Source organism: Cervus canadensis, chromosome 31, assembly GCF_019320065.1.
Source record: "Cervus canadensis isolate Bull #8, Minnesota chromosome 31, ASM1932006v1, whole genome shotgun sequence".
Classification (NCBI taxonomy): domain Eukaryota; kingdom Metazoa; phylum Chordata; class Mammalia; order Artiodactyla; family Cervidae; genus Cervus; species Cervus canadensis.
Window position 1 is genome coordinate 7,393,399 of NC_057416.1, and position 22,318 is coordinate 7,415,716.

Here is a 22,318-nt window from a genome sequence, read left to right on the forward strand (position 1 = left end):
CTTCCACTGTATAATGGAAAGGGATTTGATTTAGATTATACCTGAATGATCTAGTGATTTTCCCTACTTTTTTCAATTTAAGTATGCATTTGGCAATAAGGAGTTCATGATCTGAGCCATAGTCAGCTCCTGGTCTTGTTTTTGCTGATTGTATAGAGCTTCTCCATCTTTGGCTGCAAAGAATATAATTAATCTGATTCGGTATTGAGCGTCTGGTGATGTCCATGTGTAGAGTCTTCTCTTGTGTGTTGGAAGAGGGTGTTTGCTATGACCAGTGTGTTCTCTTGACAAACCTCTGGTAGCCTTTGACCTGCTTTGTTTTGTATTCCAAGGCCAAATTTGCCTGTTACGCCAGGTATTTCTTGACTTCCTACTTTTGCATTCCAGTCCCCTATAATGAAAAGGACATCTTTTTGGGGTGTTAGTTCTAAAAGGTCTTGTAGGTCCTCATAGAACTGTTCAACTTTAGCTTCTTCAGCATTCCTGGTTGGGGCATAGATTTCAATTACTGTGATATTGAATGGTTTGCCTTGGAAATGAACAGAGATCACTCTGTCGTTTTTGAGATTGCATCCAGGTACTGTATTTTGAACTCTTTTCTTTACTATGATGGCCACTCCATTTCTCCTAAAGGATTCTTGCCCACAGTAGTAGATATAATGGTCATCTGAGTTAAATTCACCCATTCCAGTCCATTTTAGTTCACTGATTCTTAAAATGTCGATGTTCACTGAGTGCATAGCTCAGTTCAGTTCAGTCACTCAGTCGTGCCTGACTCTTTGTGACCCCATGGACTGTAGCATGCCAGGCTTCCCTGTTCATCACCAACTCCTGAAGCTTACTCAAACTCATGTCCTTTAAGTCGGTGATGCCCTCCAACCACCTCATCGTCTGTTGTCCCTGTCTCCTCCCAGCTTCAATCTTTCCCAGCATCAGGGTCTTTACAAATGAGTCAGTTCTTTGTTTCAGCTGGCCAAAGTACTGGAGCTTCAGCATCAACATCAGCCCTTCCAATGAATATTCAGGACTGATTTCCTTTAGGATGGACTGGTTGGATCTCCTTGCAGTCCAAGGGACTCTCAAGAGTCTTCTCCAATGCCACAGTTCAAAAGCATCAATTCTTTGATGCTCAGCTTTCTTTATAGTCCAACTCTCACATCCGTACATGACTACTGGAAAAACCATAGCTCTGACTAGATGGACCTGTGTTGGCAAAGTAATGTCTTTGCTTTTTAATATGCTGTCTAGGTTGTCATAGCTTTTCTTCCAAGGAACAAGTATCTGTTAATTCCATGGCTTTTATACTTAAATTTCCCATAATGGGCCAGGGGAACCTCTTCAAAATAATTGCTGAGGCCTTTTGGCATGACCCTTTCACACTTTTGTAATTTTCTTCATAATTGTCCTGAAAGATGTCCTAAGATTTCTTATCTATTTCTTGACTAAGACCTGGAATCATTCAGTTTTATTTTAAGCATCTCTAGTTGCTTTTAGTAAAAACAGATCTTAGAGCTTGAAATTAAATATTGGTGCTACCAGGGCTCCTTGTTGTTAAGTGGATCATTGTTTTGAGATTTTTTTTTTCTGTGTTGGGAGCTTAGAAATATAATTTTAATATAAAATACATCTGCAGTGTATATTGATATCTGCAATCAAAACAAAGACCATGAGAGTTTTGTTTAACTCCTATTTTGCATTTTCTTTTTTCTCAGGGAATTCTAGTTCTCAATAATACTTGATATTTTATCCTTATCATACCATAGAAGTACACATCTTTTTTATTCTACAGTGTATGTACAAAAATCTTATAACAATAACAACACCACTTGCAAAAATTAATTGCTTAAAGTAGTTTAAATAGTTTTTCCCTTTTTTTTTAAGTCTTTAGGTTATGTACCTTGGGCAATGTCCAGTTAGACCATGTGTTTTAACATCATTTATTATCATCTGCCATTAACTAAATACGTATTTAGTTTTCTTTGTCTCATTTTATTTTAGATTATTTTAGAGTTTTTGTTTAAATTGCCATATGGCTTTGTGGAAAACTTTGTATCATTACAAAGTCAAATCTATAAAACAAGATATGGTCAAAAAAATCTAGTATCTCACCTTGTCATATCTTCTCTAGTCCTTGCCTCTGGCTTTAGCTAAACATTTAAAAAGTTATTATCTATTCTTTCATTATTTGTTTAATTAAAAATACAGACACACATCCAATCATGTTTTCCCCTATAGAAATGGTAGCTTACTACTATATATTTATTTCTCTATTGCTTCCTGTTTATAATAATCTCACAGGATTATTCCTTCTGGGTTTAAATAGTCCATAGTTTATTCACTCTCCTGCTGATGGGTAGTTGGATTGTTATCATCTTCTGCTATTAAAATTATTCATTTAATAACTAGTTATAAATATAAATCTCTTATCTCCCTATGTATAGTTACAGTAGTTTTAGAAAAATGGAATATTTTAGTCAAAAGATTCATGCATATATTATTTTTAATGTCTTAGAACCATTTGCATTTTTATTGTGAACTGGTTATATTCTGGTTTATTGTTATAAAGACAGTGATTAAAAAAAAAAAAAGACAGTGATTATTTTTTCTCTTCTTATCACGGGATCTTTATGTATTAGGCATATTGGCATCGTCTGTTACACACATTGCAAAATTTTTCCAGTTTTATGTTTGTCTTTTTGTTTTATGTATGGTTGTATTTGGCATGCTCAGATTTTTAAATACTGTCATTTTTATAGCATCAAAGTATAAATCTTTGTTGATTTTTGAATCATGATAGGCCATTCACAAGTTACAGAGATTTTCACACATGTTGTTACTCCTGGTATATTTTAAGTTGTATTTTTTACATGTAATTATTTTATACACTTGGAATTTATTGTGGTACATGAGGTCAGGAATTGATCCACCTTTTCCTTTTTCCAAAAGGTTCAATATTTATTTTTAGAAGTCAATCAAAGGCAATCTAAACTCTCTGACAATTTAAGATAGTCACTCTCTGATCCTGTCTTAAAAACTGTTAGTCATTGACCATATTAAGTCAGAGACTAAAATTTTTTTTTCAAATCCCTTGGAAGATGAATTATCTAGTGTCAGTGTATTGGGTTGGCTTAACATTTTTTACTGTACTCTGAAGTGTAGATAATGACTTTTAAGATTACCAAGCAGCAGTATGAACCATTCTGGATTTTCTTTTGTGCTTGTAGCCAGGAATTAGCACTCATGACATAGTCTTCTATAGTTTACAGCCAACTACAGACATTCTTGAAGAAAAATGCGGCCTCTTGTACAAACTCATGCCATTTATTTGTATGGTAGAAAGATCACCCTGGATACAGTTTATGCAATGGTATGCATTTTGAAGGAACTAAATAAAGTGCCAAGGGAATCATTTTTGTTATTCCTTCCAACAGCACATTCAAAATCAATTAATGAAGGAATATCATGATCCTCACTTTATACATATTAGATGAGTGCTTATTATGTGTGCCAAATAGTGCTGGATCTGTGGGACACACAAAAGGTTTGTAAGACTTGATTCCTTCTCTCCTCACTGTCTCATTCAGGGAGTGGGGAGAGAATGAAACTGTCCTGTGCAAGCAAGGGGGCTTACCCTGAGAAATGGGGTCCCATGGAGCCACGGTTAAGGTCTTCTACTCAGGATAGTTCATAAAAACAACAAGACTAATAGAATAGCCATATTTATTGAGCACTTAACATATTCTCAGCACTAAGCCAATCAATTCACATGTGTTTCTCATTTAATATTTAAAACCATTCTATCATGTAACATAGTCTACACGAAGAAGCTTTACTCAGATCAGCTATATATAGTGCCAAAGATTGTATAGTAAATAACATGCCTAGAATGTAAATTTAGATCTGTTTGAGTTGAGCCTGGGCTTTTACACACCCTGCTGAATTTTCTGTGATTGTATCACTGAAATTGATTTAACCCCAGCTGAAATCCTGAGTGTTTGCCAATAATCAAATGCTAAAACGAAACATAAACACCAACTTAAAGTGAGTAAGGGTATAAATGAGAGAAGCAAAGCCAAGTGTTGGACGGGAGTGACTTCATGGCAGGTATTGTTCCAAGAAAACATCCGTTACCCTCTTTGGATGACTCAGAAAGCACTGCAAAAGTGAAAGTTCCTCAGTTGCATCTGACTCTTTGAGACCCCATGGACTATACATACAGTCCATGGAATTCTCCAGGCCAGAATACTAGAGCAGGTAGCCTTTCCCTTCTCCAGGGAATCTTCCCAACTCAGGGATCAAACCCAGGTCTCCCACACTGCAGGCAGATTCTTTACCAGCTGAACCACAAGGCAAGTCCAAGAATACTGGAGTGAGTAGATTATCCCTTCTCCAGGGGGTCTTCCAACCTAGGAATTGAACCGGGGTCTCCTGCATTGCAGGCAGATTCTTTACCAACTGAGCTACCAGAGAAGCCCTGGGGTGTCCATTATTCAGTATCTTGATGATTTGAAATTTGATTTGTAAGGATATGCTCTGGCATTTACATAAAGTTTAATTTGAACATATACCCAGCATTAGTTGAGAATTTCCTCAGGAGTTTTTAACAGGGGAAGAATAGCATAATATTAATTTAAAAATAGGGAAAAATTGAGGTCTATCCTGAGAAACCTTTATGCAGGTCAAGAAGCAACAGTTAGAATTGTACATGGGATAACAGACTGGTTCCAAACGGGAAAGGAGTATGTCAAGGCTGTATATTGTCAGCTTGCTTATTTAACTTCTGTGCAGAGTACATCATGCGAAATGCCAGGCTGGATGAAGCTGGAATCAAATTGCTGGGAGAAATATCAATAACCTCAGATATGCAGATGACACCACCCTTTGGAAGAAAGCGAAGAAGAACTAAAGAGCCTCTTGAAAGTAAAAGAGAAGAGTGAAAAATTTAGCTTAAAACTCAACATTCAGAAAACTAAGATCATGGCATCTGGTCCCATCACTTCATAGCACATAGATGGGGAAACAGTAAGAGACTTTATTTTCCTGGGCTCCAAAATCCCTGCAGATGATGCGGCCATTAAATTAAAAGACACTTTCTCTTTGAAAGAAAAGCTCTGAGCAACCTAGACAGCATATTAAAAAGCAGAGACGTTACTTTGCCTACAAAGGTCTGTCTAGTCAGAGCTATGGTTTCTCCAGTAGTCGTGTATAGATGTGAAAGTTGTACTGTAAAGAAAGCTGAGCATTGAAGAATTGATGCTTTTGAACTGTGGTGTTGGAGAAGACTCTTGAGAGTCCCTTGGACTGCAAGGAGATCCAACCAGTCCATCCTAAAGGAAATCAGTCCTGAATATTCTTGGAAGGACTGATGTTGAAGCTGAAACTCCAGTACTTTGGCCACCTGATGCGAAGAACTGACTCACTTAAAAAGACCCTGATGCTGGGAAAGATTGGAGGCAAGAGGAGAAGGGGCCAACAGAGGATGAGATGGTTGGATGGCATCACTAACTCGATGGACATGAATTTGAGCAAGCTCCGGAAGTTGGTGATGGACAGGGAAGCCTGGCGTGCTGCAGTTCATGGGGTTTAGAGTCGGATACGACTCGTGACTTAACTGAATTTATCCATTGTTGAATATGTTGAACCCCTATTTTTATTCAGTCATTTTTATTTGGAAAAATATTTACTTCTGAAAATAAATGTTTTTGTTGAAAAATGAGGTGAAGAGAAGTTTTTATGAAATTATTCTGCATAATAAGAAATTTGTATGTGCTGTAGTAGATAAACTATTCTATTTTATGGAAATGTATATAGTGGCAATAAGTGCCCTTCTTTGTCTTCTTGCACAGTATTTTTTTTTTTAATGTTTCTTAGCACTTCTGATGTAGCTTCAGAAATTCTCTGCAATGTGTCATAAAGTGATTTTTGAAAGAACTTGTAATTTCTGAAAAGTTGGCCTTCAATTATTCACAAGAAGTATCCCATTTTTCCTATTAAATAGTATAGATTTGAAAAACTCACAGAAGTTAGAAAAAAGAAGCAAAGTTTAATTAATTATACTTGTAAACAATTTTTTGTTTTTTACTAAAAGGTGACTTAAAGATTTTAGGAGCAAATGCTAACTTAACAATCGAGAGACAAAGATGATTTTTGAGGAACACCTACATTAATATGATGAAAAACATTTGGGATGATGTGTCAAAGAATGCACACCAGTTTAAGACACATAATCTATATTCAGGGAAATAAGGATCAGAAGTCCTATACCAATTCCCTGACTTTATTACAGAGTCATGTTCTGTTTTTCTGTCTGATTCTTCTCAGGCGCCTATATCACCGAATTATTTCCATGTTTAGAAATTGTTCTGTGGAATAGTGCTTTCTGCTTAAACAGTTTTTCCACAATGTCTGAAGCTACTTAGCACATCTTGATCCCAAGGGTAAATGCCATGTTGAGCAGCTTTTGATTTTGTTTTGTAGTTATTTTCTTTGTGTCATCAAAAATTTTTAATATCATCATTTTTGGTATGGAAACCCTTCTGAAGTAATTCTAAAGAATTCATTTACCAAGATTCTATATCTAAGAGAGGTTTTTACTGCAAAGTCCTTAAAAAGAATATAGAAAATTATTCACTGTATAGTTCTAGTTCGTTTAGATTTGGTGTAAATAAGAAAATGTATAATATTCAATAGATAAAATTCCTAAAAAATGAGAGAATCAATTATCTATGAACAAAAAAGGAAATTCCATTTCTTTCACCAGTAACCACACACATAAATGACTAACATTTCTGGTGGATTGCGAGAGAGCAACTGAAAAATGGAAGCTAACCATCTATTTTGCAAAGTCACAGGAGACACACTGTCCCAGGTCCTTGACACTGTTTGAGTTTATTCAAAATGGTCTTCAGATACTAGTGTAAACGGGTGTGTTTCAAAGGACACTTAAACTATCACATCTAAAGTGGTGGGGAATGAGTTATGAAATGAGATAAAATAGGCAATAGTTTGGTCAGAATGGTTAAATTAGACAGTAGCATTTTTCTTTATTGATTAGTATTTATTGCCTTTTAAGATGTTGTGTTTAGGAATGATGCGCACATTTGCTTATTTTAGTATGTCCTATATGAGAAAGAAAAATATACTAAAACTAAAAGGATTTTATAGATAAAAATACAAATGATACAAATTGGTTGATGAAATAAGGTCCCAAAATTTTAAGTAATTGATAATACTCAGTGTCCCCTAAAGTATGGAGAGATAAACATTCTCTGTTGTTAGTGCTGAGATAAAAGTTGTACCTGAGGTAGTATTTTCAGAGGTCATTTTTAAATTATTTATTTGCTGACAGTATGATCCAGCCATTTTACTTCTAAAAATGTATCTTTGTTTTATCTAATATAGATGTGAAAAGATTTATATAAAAATGCATTCATTTAAATTTTGTAATAGTCAAAAAAACAAGAAAGCAACAAATAACCCAGATTTTACCAGAGGTGGTTTTATAAATTTAGGTTTATCATGCAATTAAATGCTCCATAGTCATAAAGTATAACCTAGATCTACATATTTTAGTATGGAGAGAGAGATGGATAAGACATCTTATTGAGTGACAAAAACACTTTATATATGTAGTGAGAATATAAAAAATTACAAATATTATCTTTGAAAAATGGAGTTTGCATGTGAGTATGTGTTTCTGTGTTCATTTGGGGAAAAGCAACTTACACATGATTGTGTCTGGTTTGGCTTTTTATGATACATTTACATTTCTTAATAATTCTTTAAGAATTTTAATTTTTCTTTAAGATTTGCATCTACACATTATTGAAATGATTTACATCTGGTCGCAACATGATTGAATGATGGATCATGTGTCAGAAATGAAATTTAAAAATGAAATAAAGCTCATTTATGCTCAACTAAGAAAACTATAGTAATAAATTAAAAAACCTTGACCAAAGAGCATGTTTTAATGCATTTAATTATCATGCCATGTGATAAAAGAAACTGTATGCTAAGGAGAGTGAAATCAAGCTTGTTACAGTTCTTTGGTTTAATTTAGACAAATGTAAAATTTAGACAAATGTCTTACAGCGCTGTTTCTGTTTATCATCTCAAATAATATAAGAAATATAAAAGATGAATAGGAGATTAAGGATAGTAGAGGTAAGAAAGGCAGGCATATGTTATTTTCACATATTGTATATATTTATTATAAGAAGTTTTACCATCTTCAGATGAATGCCAGTTTTAGCATTATATGCAATTTAGTGTCCATTGAAAGGTGTTATAGAATTTGAACCGATTATTATAATTTATAATATGATATATCAACTTAAACTCTGGACATTGAAGAAATTCAGAGGGCTTTAGTACTTATAATTTAAGATTCCAGAAAAGTCTGAATCGGTTTTGTCCAGTACATTATCTACATAGGTCAGGTTGTACATGGACTGATCCAGAGGCATACTGAAAGTGTCAGGCTTCAGGGACAAGTGACCAGAGGGCACATCCTAACTTAAACTCTAGCTTTTCCAGTTTCTATTATTCATCAAGTGAGATTTCATTCTCCTCCTTTATAGTCCTGTACTCTTCGATACCATATGCTGTATGAATCTAGTTAGTTGACTCAAAATTGGTAAGAAAGTGAATAGGAAATGCCAGTCAAATATGCAGGGAAAGGTTAATTGCTATGTTCTAATTGTGCTAGGGGCCAAATCACTGAAAAACTCAGAAAGTTAGAAAATGTAGATACTTTGCAGGCAGTTTGAATCAATGAAAAGCCCCAGATCTGAAGCAGTAGAATTGGTCGAGGCTGTGGCAGACATGAATCACATCCAACTGCTTGTTACCGTGTGGAGCTGTGGACCCATATTGAAAGTTTTTTTTTTTTTTTTTCAAGTGAAGTCAAAGATTAGGAAGAATTCACAAAATTTCCCGATTTCTAAAATACTATGCTGGTTAAGCAAAATATTCCTGTGGGCTAAAATTAAGGCCATGACTTGCCTGTTAAGCAGCTCCTGCCTCCAGGATTAGGTCTATGAAAACAACCAGAATTAGTGGTATAAAGTCATTTCTGCTTTTGGTGCATTTGTGGTTTTGAAGATCACATCATGGAAATGAAATGAGATGAGACATAAAGCTATTTGTCACACTTAGTCAGTGTCTGAAAGGAAAATGAAAGAGAAAATTGTAGACTTAATATTTTGAAGCAACCACATAGCTGAGAAAGCGGAAGATTAGAGTTCAACAGATTTGCAGCACAGATTTTGTAGTCTCATATATACTGTATGCTTCAAAGATAATCCGTGTTTTGTCATTTTTGTGTGTAGTGATGGTACTCCATTACTAAGTAATACCTGTTTACCCTGGCTTGATGCTAAGGCTGTGTCTGTAGGACACTAGTTTAGAAGTTATATCCCCATAGTATAGTCACATGGCATCTTAAGAAATAATTGAATTTCTAATCAAAGAATATGGATGGTTTTTCCTTCTGAGGAGACTGTTTCTGATAGGTCACCAATGTATGTCAGCTTCATAAAAACAGACTAGAATTACAGTAGGTTCATTCTACACCGAGTGCAGATCCAAGGAGGGACCATTTTTGAGTTGTATCAAAAGACCAAGATGATTTACATATTAAGCTTCTAAAACTAGGTAACCTGTATGTTTAAGTCCTCTGTCATTTGGGTATCTCTTTTATAGGTTATGTTTTATTCTAAACATCATGTAGAGTTAGTTTTATTACTGCAATTAATGACTATAAGCTATAGTTACTGTTAGAATCTTTAAAAGTCTATCTTTTTGTCATATGCCACAAAAGGAAATAAAATATTATTTTAATTTCTTCAAATATCATATTCAAACTGTGATATATCACAACTGACATATCAGCAAATGAAATACCTTTAAAGAATAAGTCTCTTCAAATAACAAATAGTATCAAGACCAAGTACATCATCTAAGCTGTACTGCACTGCCTCCCTTCCCACTCAGATAAGTTCATTAAATTTCTGTACTTGTCAGTTATAGGACTAACTTTTATACATAGTAAAGTGTCTTCTGCCTCTTCACTTTACAAAGGATGACTTTATAGTATTATTGATGTCCAATGGATTGTTTTCGATATGGTTTCTTACTTGGTCACTGATGGCTTCAAATTGCCTCTAATCCAAAGATTTAATAAAGTGAATATGTTTTCTAATTACCTTAGATCAAGTGGTCTGATTGATTTTCACTTTTGATATTTTAAAACTAGGGAATGTTAATCTATAGTGTTATAATTAAGTAAATGTAAATGATATTTGTTCAGTGTACCACAATTTAAATATCATAAATGTATTTATGTTTATGCACTAGTGTCAGCATTATAATTTTTATAATCAGTATTATATGGTATAGTATAAATATTAAATGCATAAGTATGATATTAAGAGTTTAATAAACTCATCATTATAGAGATTAACATTTATGTGAATGTTAAATTTAAGCTTGGGCATATTGATATAAAAATTTACTGTTAGATATTATTGATCAGTTAACAAAATCAACTATATCAGTTTCTTAAAGAAGTAAACAGTATATCACCACTTGAAATATTTTAAATATTTTTCATTAGAGTTGTATAAATTGACTTTTGTTGCTATTATTGTTAGTGGTAAGTGTTAATATCATTAGGAGGGGTCCACATTTTTCCATAAAGGACCAAAGAGTAAATATTTTAAGCTTTGCAAACCCAATGCCTTTATTGAAACTACTCAATTCTGCTGTTATAGCTGAAGTCTACTGAAGAAAAAATATAAATCAACAGAGGTATGCCTGTGATCCAATAAAATTTTATTTACAATAGCAGGCAACTGGCCCACAGGCGATAGCCTACCAGTCCATATATGAATATCATTTTATAGTTTTTCAGTGCTTTCAAATATTCACAAATGAATTAAACACAGCAATCTTGTGTTACCCAGCTATACATACTCGCTTTTTGCAGATGAGTAAAACAGACCTTAGACAGCTTGCACATACAAATCAAAGTAAGTGAGACTCATGTCTCCAGGCTCTGTGACAGATGCTTCTGGTATCTGCTGCCTCATAAAGTAAGCCACTCTGAAAGCCAACATTTATGTATTATTTAATTAATAAGATTTTCTTTCCACTTCATTATGAACTTTGTCATACCAGAGCATGATGACAAGATGATAGTACAAGCTCAAGAAAGACCACAGCTCAGATCCAAGTGAGTGGATCTGACATATGCTTAAAATTCAGGAATGCAAGGGCTTAGCCATATTTAGGAAGATGAACATAGACACAGAAGATTGGACAGCTGTTGTTACTTCATTAAGGAAGAGTTGATTCCTTATCCAAATATTTTAGAAATATTTGTTGAATAAGTTAACAAATGAACAACATTGAAGACATGATTAAATATGTTCTGAAAGAAATGAATAGAAATAATAACTAAAATGTAGTTTATGTACATAGTAAACCATTTGGACTCCACTTATTCAACAACCACAAAAAAATTATTGAATTCAGGCTGAGTCACATATTCCACCACAGGCTGAGAGGATACAGGGAAATTTCTTGGACTTAAAAGGCTAAAGTATAAAGGAGAGACGTGGGGACTTTTAAGGACAATAAAAAAATAAGTATGTTAGACATGATTAAAAGTTTAAGTTTTAAAAATGTAAATGACATGATAGTATATTTTAAAACTTATATAATTATCAAACATATACTTTATTTTTTTAAATGGTCATCCATTAAAATGTTGCAGTTTTATCAAGGTGTATACCTTTTAAAAAATGAAGAAAAAAATGGAGAAGCCTATAGGAAAGTAATCAAAGTTTCAACCTGAAATAAAAACAGACACTAAGTATCAGTCTTTTTGACCATACAAAGAAAGTTATTTTCATGACTGTATATGAAAAGATTGTAACATGCTTTTAAAAACTGTACCTTTTTAAAGTTTAAATTAATATAAAGCTTACATTTGACAGTATATTAAAAATAAAATTTGAACATGTTAATTATTTTTACTATAAAAAATGTACATCCCAAAGTTTATCCTTTAAAATGAAAACAGAAGTTTTTATTATAAGTATAATATCACATTTAATCAAAAACATTACATTGTCTGCTTCAGTTCAGTTCAGTCGCTCAGTCATGTCCGACTCTTTGTGACCCCATGAATCACACAGCACGCCCCCATCACCAACTCCCGGAGTTTACTCAAACTCATGTCCATCGAGTCAGTGATGCCATCCAGCCATCTCATCCTCTGTCATCCCCTTCTCTTCCTGCCCACAATCCCTCCCAGCAGCAGGGTCTTTACCAATGAGTCAACTCTTCACATGAGGTGGCCAAAGTATTGGGAGTTTCAGCTTTAGCATCAGTCGTTCCAATGAACACCCAGGACTGATTTCCTTTAGGATGGACTGGTTGGATCTCCCTGCAGTCCAAGGGACTCTCAAGAGTCTTCTCCAACACCACAGTTCAAAAGCATCATTTTTTCGGTGCTCAGCTTTCTTCACAGTCCGATCTCATATCCACACATGACCACTGGAAAAACCATAGCCTTGACCAGACGGACCTTTGTTGGCAAAGCAATGTCTCTGCTTTTTAATATGCTATCCAGGTTGGTCATAGCTTTCCTTCCAAGGAGTAAGCGTCTTTTATTTTCATGGCTGCAATCACCATCTGCAGTGATTTTGGAGCCCAAAAAAATAAAGTCTGACACTGCTTCCACTGTTTCCCCATCTATTTCCCATGAAGTGATGGGACCAGATGCCATGATATTTAGTTTTCCGAATGTTGAGCTTTAAGCCAACTTTTTCACTCTCCTCTTTCACTTTCAAGAGGCTTTTTAGTTCCTCTTCACTTTCTGCCATAAGGGTGGTGTCGTCTGCATATCTGAGGTTATTGATATTTCCCCCGGCAATCTTGATTCCAGCTTGTACTTCTTCCAGCCCAGCGTTTCTCATGATGTACTCTGCATATAAGTTAAATAAGCAGGGTGACACTATACAGCCTTGACGTACTCCTTTTTCTATTTGGAACCAGTCTGTTGTTCCATGTCCAGTTCTAACTGTTGCTTCCTGACCTGTATATAGGTTTCTCAAGAGGCAGGTCAGGTGGTCTGGTATTCCCATCTCTTTCAGAATTTTCCACAGTTTATTGTGATCCACAGTCAAAGGCTTTGGAATAGTCAATAAAGCAGAAATAGATGGTTTTCTGGAACGCTCTTGTTTTTTCGATAGTCCAGCGAATGTTGGCAATTTGATCTCTGGTTCCTCTGCCTTTCCGAAAATTAGCTTGAACATGTGGAAGTTCACTGTTCACGTATTGCTGAAGCCTGGCTTGGAGAATTTTGAACATTACTTTACTAGCGTGTGAGATAAGTGCAATTGTGTGGTAGTTTGAGCATTCTTTGGGATTGCCTTTCTTCGGGATTGGAATGAAAACTGACCTTTTCCAGTCCTGTGGCCACTGCTGAGTTTTCCAAATTTTCTGGCATATTGATTGCAGCACTTTCACAGAATCATCTTTCAGGATTTGAAATAGCTCTACTGGAATTCCATCACCTCCACTAGCTTTGTTTGTAGTGATGCTTTCTAAGGCCCACCTGACTTCACATTCCAGGATGTCTGGCTCTAGGTGAGTGATCACACCATTGTGATAATCTGGGTCGTGAAGATCTTTTTTGTACAGTTCTTCTGTGTATTCTTGCCATCTCTTCTTTTCTTCTGCTTCTGTTAGGTCCATACCATTTCTGTCCTTTATTGAACCCGTCTTTGCGTGAAATGTTCCCTTGGTATCTCTAATTTTGTTGAAGAGATCTCTAGCCTTTGCCATTCTTTTTTTCCTTCTATTTCTTTGCACTGATCACTGAGGAAGGCTTTCTTATCTCCTTGCTATTCTTTGGAACTCTGCATTCAAATAGGAATATCTTTCCTTTTCTCCTTTGCTTTTCGCTTCTCTTCTTTTCACAGCTATTTGTAAGCCCCCCTCAGACAACCATTTTGCTTTTTTGCATTTCTCTTCCATGGGGATGGTCTGATCCCTGTCTCCTGTAAAATGTCACCAACCTCCTTCCATAGTTCATCAGGCGCTCTATCAGATCTAGTCCCTTAAATCTATTTCTCCCTTCCACTGTATAGTTAATAAGGGATTTGATTTAGGTCATACCTGAATGATCTAGTGGTTTTCCCTACTTTCATCAATTTCAGCCTGAATTTGGCAATAAGGAGTTCATGATCTGAGCCACAGTCTGCTCCCGGTCTTGTTTTTGCTGACTGTATAGAGCTTCTCCATCTTTGGCTGCAAAGAATATAATCAATCTGATTTCGGTGTTGACCATCTGGTGATGTCCATGTGCAGAGTCTTCTCTTTTGTTGTTGGAAGTGGATGTTTGCTATGACCAGTCCGCTTAGATGTAATAAATTTATGCTCTGTGTATAATATTTATTTTAAAACTGGAGTTACTAGTTTTATTATTTGACTGCTTCATCACCATAGTTCTAAGCTTTGTTTGAAAAAAATATATGTATAATGTTAAGAACTTCTGATTTTTATTTCCTGTTTTTCTATCTGTGGAAAGGGAAATGAGAGTAGATATTTTGATATGGGTGAAAAAGGTAAGAAGCATTTAAGATAACTGGGATAGAGATCTCTATGCTGTTCAAGATGTAATGGAAAAAGTGGTAACAATGTATTTAAATTTCTTTAAACTGTCATTTTCTACAGGCTTCCTGGAATATGACCAAGTCAGGAATCTACAGTATATTCTTAACTAAAGTCAGTCACAAATTTTTTTGGAACTTGGAATTCTTTCAATACAATTGTTTTCAATTTGTACAAGATAATATACATAGCAAGGGGTGAAAAGGAGAGAAGTGAGAGAAAATTAAAACAAATTGTATGCCAAGCTGGAAAATTTTTGAATACCTAAAATATTTAGATTCTCTTTATATTTTCCTTCAAACTAATGTATTTGATGAAAATCCTTATCTTATCCTTCCTTTCCCTCAACTGCAAGAAAAAACAATGGCAAAAATACTAACATGCCTGATTCATATGCTTTATGACTGAAAAAGAGTTTGCACTGATGTGGTGCAGGATTCAGGCTCATAGAAAACACCTCACATTTACCATAAACTCTGTCCTCCTTGAAAGAAATGAAAGTGAGAATTCCAGTCATTCTACTTTATAAATTAAAGGTTTCAAAAGTTTTTGTTTGTATTCTTAAATTAATTGTTAGTAAAATACAAATTTTGTCTATATATGTGTAAGGGCTTCCCTGTTGGCTCAGTGGTAAAAAATCCACCTGCCAGTTCAGGAAATGTGGGTTCTGTCCCTTCTGTGGAGGAGAAATGGCAATCCATTCCAGTAATCTTGCCTGGGAAATACCATGGACAGAGGAGCCCGGTGGGTACAGTCCATGGGGTCCTAAAAGAGTCAGACATGACTTAGAGACTAAACAACAACAACCAACATATGTGTAAACAAAATTTGATATTTATGTAAAAGATATGTACCACTGTCATTGTAAAATGCCCATTCTAGGCTAAATTAAAAATATCAGACTCCCTGGAATTATATCAGTGGGTCATAATTGAACACATGTGGAATGTTTGTCTAGGCCACTTGTTAATTAACGATGTGTAAGTGGGTGAACGTCCCCTGTAACCTTGTGACATGTGTGCTCCAAGTAGTTTGAAGTTATCCTTTCTCTTTCTTATACATGCACGTCTTTTCAGTCAAGTATTCCATTGTCTAAGTATTGGATAGCTGGTTTGGTCCTTTATTTGGGGCTTCCCTGGTAGCTCAGTTGGTAAAGAATACACCTGCAATGCAGGAGACCTCAGTTCAATTCCTGGGTAGTGAGGATCCCCTGGAGAAGGGATAGGCTACCCACTCCAGTATTCTTGGGCTTCCCTGTGGCTCAGCTGGTAAAGAATCTGCCTATAATGCCGGAGACCTGGGTTCAATCCCTCGGTTGGGACAATCCCCTGGAGAAGGGAAAGGCTACCCGTAGCTCCAGTATTCTGGCCTGGAGAATTCCATGTATTGTACAGTCCATGGGGTTGCAAAGAGTTGGACACAACTGAGCGACTTTCACTTTCCCTTTCACTTTGGTCCTTTGTTTACTCTTTACCAGAAGGTTGCTGTGAGGCTCTTTTGTAGATATTCTTAAAAATTTGGGACTTAACTATTGCTTATTAAAGAAAAGCTTCCTGTATGCTTAATTACATGTACTACATCAAATTAAATTAGAGTAACTTAAAAGAAACATATAACATACTTTTTCATTTTTTCTTTCAAGGATACCATGTTTTAGGAAAAAGTACAAAATGAAGAGTAATCTCTCTGGAATATGAAGAACAAGATGGGAAGGACTGCAGATACTAAAGTAAGTCATTAGTTTTCCCATCTAAGCCTCTATTCCAGTTCTATCATTTCAAGGCAAAGTGCTGTGTGCCTTTCTTTCTTTTGATTATTGAATTGTGAGCCTTGAAATCTGTTTGGTCTGTGATGCAGGTCTTCAGTCATGAGAATGAAGTAATACTAGGTTTTGTGGTTGTTTCACCTTTTTTTGAAGTAATTAATCTTAATGGTTGTTGGGGGAGAGGAAATCCAGAGTCAAAAGATTCTCAGACTCTAGTCCTAAATTTCAGTAGCTTGAGTGTGATCTCTGGCTAGTCAGCCGACCTCCCTGGACTCCAGTCGTCCACCTGAGAATTGCCAGGGCAAATGCACGACATCACGGGAGACCAAGAAATACTCAGGACTTTCCGAGGTTTGAGAAGGAAGCTGAGTAAAATCAGGTTATAAACGAGACAGAAAGGGGTAAGACATAAAAGGTTAAATGAAAAGTGCTGATGTGACTAATCAGAATTAACATTATCTTCTGAGTTCATTTTTAGAAAATGAGCTCATATTTTAGAAAATATTCTAAAATAGCCCATATTTTAGAATTTTTTTTACAAATTTTACTCAGCAATTTTATTGCTGTCAACATTGAAAAAAATAGAAAAATATGAGAATATAAAATATATCAGAAAACATACTTGCAATCTGGAGACTTTTCTACCTTCTAATGCTGTAGCAGTGAAAGATTCAAGTGTTTATTTATTCATTGATTTGTTCAAGAACTCATGGCAGCTTTATTGCTACATGTCAGGTGTGATCAGGGCTGGCCACTAAATCTTTTTTCTTCTTCATTCATAAGCTAAGAATTATAACTTAAGCAACCTCATCAATGTGCTGTATAAATTAAGCAACACTCAGTAATGTGTACATGGGAACAAAGTAAAAATACTCAAAAATGGAAGATATTTTTATTAAAATTAATGTTTGTTAGAAGAGATGAGAGGGTTCAAATAATTGTAGATCAAGCACTCTGGGCATTCAAAAGAAGTTATTTTGTCCAAATGGCATCTGGATGCCTCTCTCCTCTTCTCCTTCTACTATCTTCTCTCCCTTCCTCTCCTGTGACCTCAGGAGGTAGCTTGACTGAAGAGGAGTTGGAGTTTTACTTTCACATAGACCCTGGTTTCTCAGGCCTACCCCGTAGACATCCTCCAGCAAACTCCCTGATCTCCCCAGGAAGGGCCAGACATCTTACTGCAGGATGCGTCAGATGTGTGATGCGTAATCAGTCATTCATTCATATTTATTCATCATTCAGAGGCCTGTTTTAATACAGTGTAAGATTAACTTAATGATGTTTTGTGATTTAGGAAAGAAATGTTTGGAAAAATCAAAGAGAATTCCCTAAGATAAAAAGTAACTCAGTTGACTCTATTAAAACATAAAGAATAAATTTAAGAAAGTAATAAGGATTATTCAAAATGTATGTCATGTTTAGTGACCCCCCAGAAGTTAGTATTATAAGTTATGGGAAAAAATACTATGTTGGCTGTGAGTTTGTTATAAATGGCTTTTAATATGTTGAGATATGTTCCCTCTACACCCACTTCGGTGAGAGTTACCACGAATAGATGTTGAATTTCATCAAATGCTTTTCCCACACCTGTTGAGATATTCACGTGGTTTTTGTCTTTCTTTTTGTCAATGTGACATACTGCATTGATTGATCTGTATTTACTGAACCATACTTGTGGCCCAGGAGTGAATCTAACTGCATCATGGTGTGTGATCCTTTTTATGTGTTGTGGGATTCTGTTTGCTCATGTTTTGTTTAGGATTCATGGTGATGAAAATAATTAAATGTTATTTTGTTAATACTATAAAAAACATTAAAAGGGGTCTAGAAGATCTGCTTTCTAACGTCCTTCTGAGGCTTTTAGCATGGGTTTTGTGGAGCTAAGTGAAATCACTGAGGCTTGCACATGATAGTTAAGTAGATCTAAGAACTTCATGTTATGTTCAAGCTAGTCTGTCCTGGCATCTCTTTGCCAGAATTTGGCAGGGCTTTATTTTAACACCTGATAGAAGAACAGAAAGTATTTTCTTCAGTGCCTCTTCCATTTTCCTTCAATACTATAAGTGGCATAAATGTTATTTCAATTATTAATTCATTATCAGTAATGATAGTAATATTTAATGTCACATTTTGAGCTCTTAAAATGTTCTCAGTGATCATTTTGATTTTCATTTGTAAAACTATCTCTAAGTATGTAGGTGCCTCTTTGTCAAAATAAGGGAAAAAAGCATCCTACTATCACAGGTATTAGAGTTTATGGTTATTTTTCTGTTTGTAATTATTTCATGGTGACTATGGTGTATGTACACTGTATTAGAGAGGGAGTGGATAAAATGGCAGTGATTTATGAGTATTTTTAATTATAATAAAAGTAAACTTTTGAAAATTCAATGTTGACACTGTAAAATTTTTAAAGATTCTTTTAACCTTAAAACTCAGGGAAATAATAAAATGAATTTGTCAGAACTTACATTTGGAGCTGCATCTGGAGCCTACTGACCTGAACCCTTCAGTCCAGTATTTAAAAATTTAAAATTACTCCTATTATATCTTCCCCTCAGTAAATTTGCATGCCCATCCAAATGCATTCCATCATTTAAGTGATTCTCATTTCTAAAAAAGAAAGGGAATAAGTTCATTTTCTTCATCCCACCCTGCCCACCCCCAGTTTAAAAAAAAAAAATATATATATATATATATGTATTAGTCAAAGAATACTTACAGTATAATATAAATATTTTCCGATAATCTGGTCCTCTCCCACCTGGGTACGTTGTAGGACTGTAATTTGCTGCCCTGTGTGATTGGATATGGTCAAGTGTTTTTGTGAGCAGCTGTTCTGTTTTTCTCTTGAGATGGTAGGGCAGGTGTGTTGACGAGAGGGGAAACAGAAGAGGCAGGAAAGCAAGGTTTCCTGTACTCACAGGTCCTGGAGGGACCGTCAGTGCTCACCATGGGGGTGGGGGGGCGCCTGGAGGGAGCTCTAGGAGAGAATGCCAGACATCTGGGGGAGCTGAGGGGGCAGGGAGAGGAAGGAGGGAGGAAGGAGGGCCCTTGGGTTTACTGGGGCGCAGGTTGGAGCATCCTAGCCAAAGGTATGCACGGATTTCACGGGCATGTACAATTTCACTAGGTTAAGTTTTGACAAAAAAGGGTTCTTGTGAACATTGCTGCTCCGGGTCATCTGGGTGGGGTGCCCACAACCTGCTTGTGGGGATGTTGAGGCAGCAGGATGCTATGAAGCTTTAAAGTTTACAATACACAACATGTGGTGCATTTTCATTTCCCAAATTGGTGACAGAAAATACATATAGCAGGTTTCAGCTAACCTGTAATCTGAACGTTCCACTAGGTATAGGGGTAATTTACTCAAGTAATAGCTTAAGTAAAATGAGTTTTATTTTCAGTGAGTTATTTTTTTTTAACATCCACAGGTTATATTTAGACCTTTTTTCAAATATGTTTATTGTTATTTACTATCTTGTCTTTCATTATGATCCTGTGTATATTTTTAAATCTTTTTTGAACATTTTGAGACTGTTGTGTTATCTCAGGTCCAGAGGCTTCTAATCCATGAGCTGGTTAAGTTTACTGACTCTAGTGCACGTCTGCTGGTGTGACCTTGGCCAAGTTATGTATCATTAACTAGGATAATAGTCAAGGGGTTGTTGTGAAGTTTAGAACGGCTTTTGCAGTAAGGACCTGAAAGAACCTAGTGAAGAGTGTACAGTTTTCATTAAGTTTTCAGCTTCCTAGGACTTGACTTCTTTTGCCTGATTGTTCAGGATTTCTGGACATTTTTCTTCCTTTTGCAAAAGTCATTCATTAAACTTTAATACTTTATCAAGAATCTTTAGGTGGTTGTAGTTAAGGATTTCAGGGTAGCCATGCCTGGCATGTTATTGGCAATATAATTCATTCAGTTGGACGTTTCTTGTAATTATCTGCCAGGTTCTCCTGAAGTGCTATATTGGGATAGAACTATTTCAGTTCATACAGCAAGTGAAAATAATTTAAACTACATAATTGAGGCATCTTCTTTTGTATTCTTTAGAGTTATGCAAGTAGTTCTTTCTTTTTTTTTTTTTCTTTTTTTTTTTTTTTTTTTTTATTATTTTTTTTTCCAGTGGGTTTTGTCATACATTGATATGAATCAGCCATGGATTTACATGTATTCCCAATCCCGATCCCCCCTCCCACCTCCCTCTCCACCCGATTCCTCTGGGTCTTCCCAGTGCACCAGGCCGGAGCACTTGTCTCATGCATCCCACCTGGGCTGGTGATCTGTTTCACCATAGATAGTATACATGCTGTTCTTTTGAAATATCCCACCCTCACATTCTCCCACAAGTTCAAAAGTCTGTTCTGTATTTCTGTGTCTCTTTTTCTGTTTTGCATATAGGGTTATCGTTATCACCTTTCTAAATTCCATATATATGTGTTAGTATGCTGTAATGTTCTTTATCTTTCTGGCTTACTTCACTCTGTATAATGGGCTCCGGCTTCATCCATCTCATTAGGACTGGTTCAAATGAATTCTTTTTAATGGCTGAGTAATATTCCATGGTGTATATGGATAAGGAAGCTGTGGTACATATACACCATGGAATATTACTCAGCCATAGTTCTTTCAATTTAAAAGAATCCAATGTATTTAATGAAAATAATATCTACTTAGAATATATATTTTTAATAGAAATGACCAAAGATTTTTATAGGGTATTTTAAAAAATCTATTTCCTTATTCTTGGTATGTTTTTTATTCATGTACTCAAAATCACACTAGTTTTTTTTTTTTTTTTTGGTAAAATTCATTGTTAAAGAAACTACTAATATTAAGGTCAAAAGACTTTAAATAATAAAATAACTTGACAGGGAATTTATAATACATATTTATCAAAACTCTCATAAAATTTGTCAGTAAGTTATTTTAAACTATATGAGATTTTATTCCTCCCTTTCTCTTCCTTTCAAAAAGAAAAATAGTTAAGTTCATCCATTTCTGCCACGTAAGAACAATTGTGATTAATAGTTCTCATCAAATCTGGCCAATTCTAATAATATAAACCATGTATCTTATATACTAACACACTTACAGTGAAAGTTTCTGTTTTGAGATTTGAACTGTAGGAAAAAAAATCATAAGTACACTAACTAGAGAATATAGTATGTATGATTAAAGACCAAAATTTAAAAAGAGGTTTAATTTTTTATATGGTATAACTTTACACTATTTGTATCACTTTCAGTATTTCACTGTGTATCCCAAAGGGCTTATGAATGATTCAACATCACCAGGAAATGATATCTAAACAAAAATGACAGAGAGCATTTTTTCTCAAGTGTAATACATGTCTATTCTTACAAGGATTATCATAAGTTGGCCTAAAATTCATCATGCATTTTTAGTTAATGGAATATTAAATATATTTAATTTTATGTGTATATAAATAAATATAGATGTACTACTGTATCTAGTTACACTTTAGGTTGTTTAAATCTGATGTTTACAAATCAAGTTTAAAAGTAAATACATACTCTTATTCAAAACTATGCAAGGATAAATTCTAATAATTAATCATTTAAGTCAGTCTCTAAAACTCCTGATGTCTACATCATAATGAGGACAACTGAACACAAATTTATGGTTTGAGTCCCAGGCATCAGTGATTTCTAAAGCTCTCAATGAATTCCCACATGCACCCAAAGTTCTGAAATATCACTATAGGTGAATTGATATTCATAGAAATAAGCACTTTTTAATTTTAAGAATGCATTTAAGGTATTGCCTATGATTCTGCTGATTAAAATAACTGCTATCTTATCAACAAATTAGTTTATCTACTGGTGCCTTAATATATCCATTAT

General features: G+C 35.1%; 1 protein-coding gene across 1 annotated transcript in view; it reads left to right on the top strand.

The window, feature by feature from the left end:
• Positions 1–22,318, top strand: part of LOC122432292 (translation initiation factor IF-2-like) — a 272,066-nt gene that overhangs the window by 126,878 nt on the left and 122,870 nt on the right. Inside the window, exon 5 of the mRNA XM_043454090.1 lies at positions 16,328–16,414. The gene's annotated coding sequence lies outside the window, so the exon portion shown is untranslated. The remainder of the gene's footprint in view (positions 1–16,327; positions 16,415–22,318) is intronic.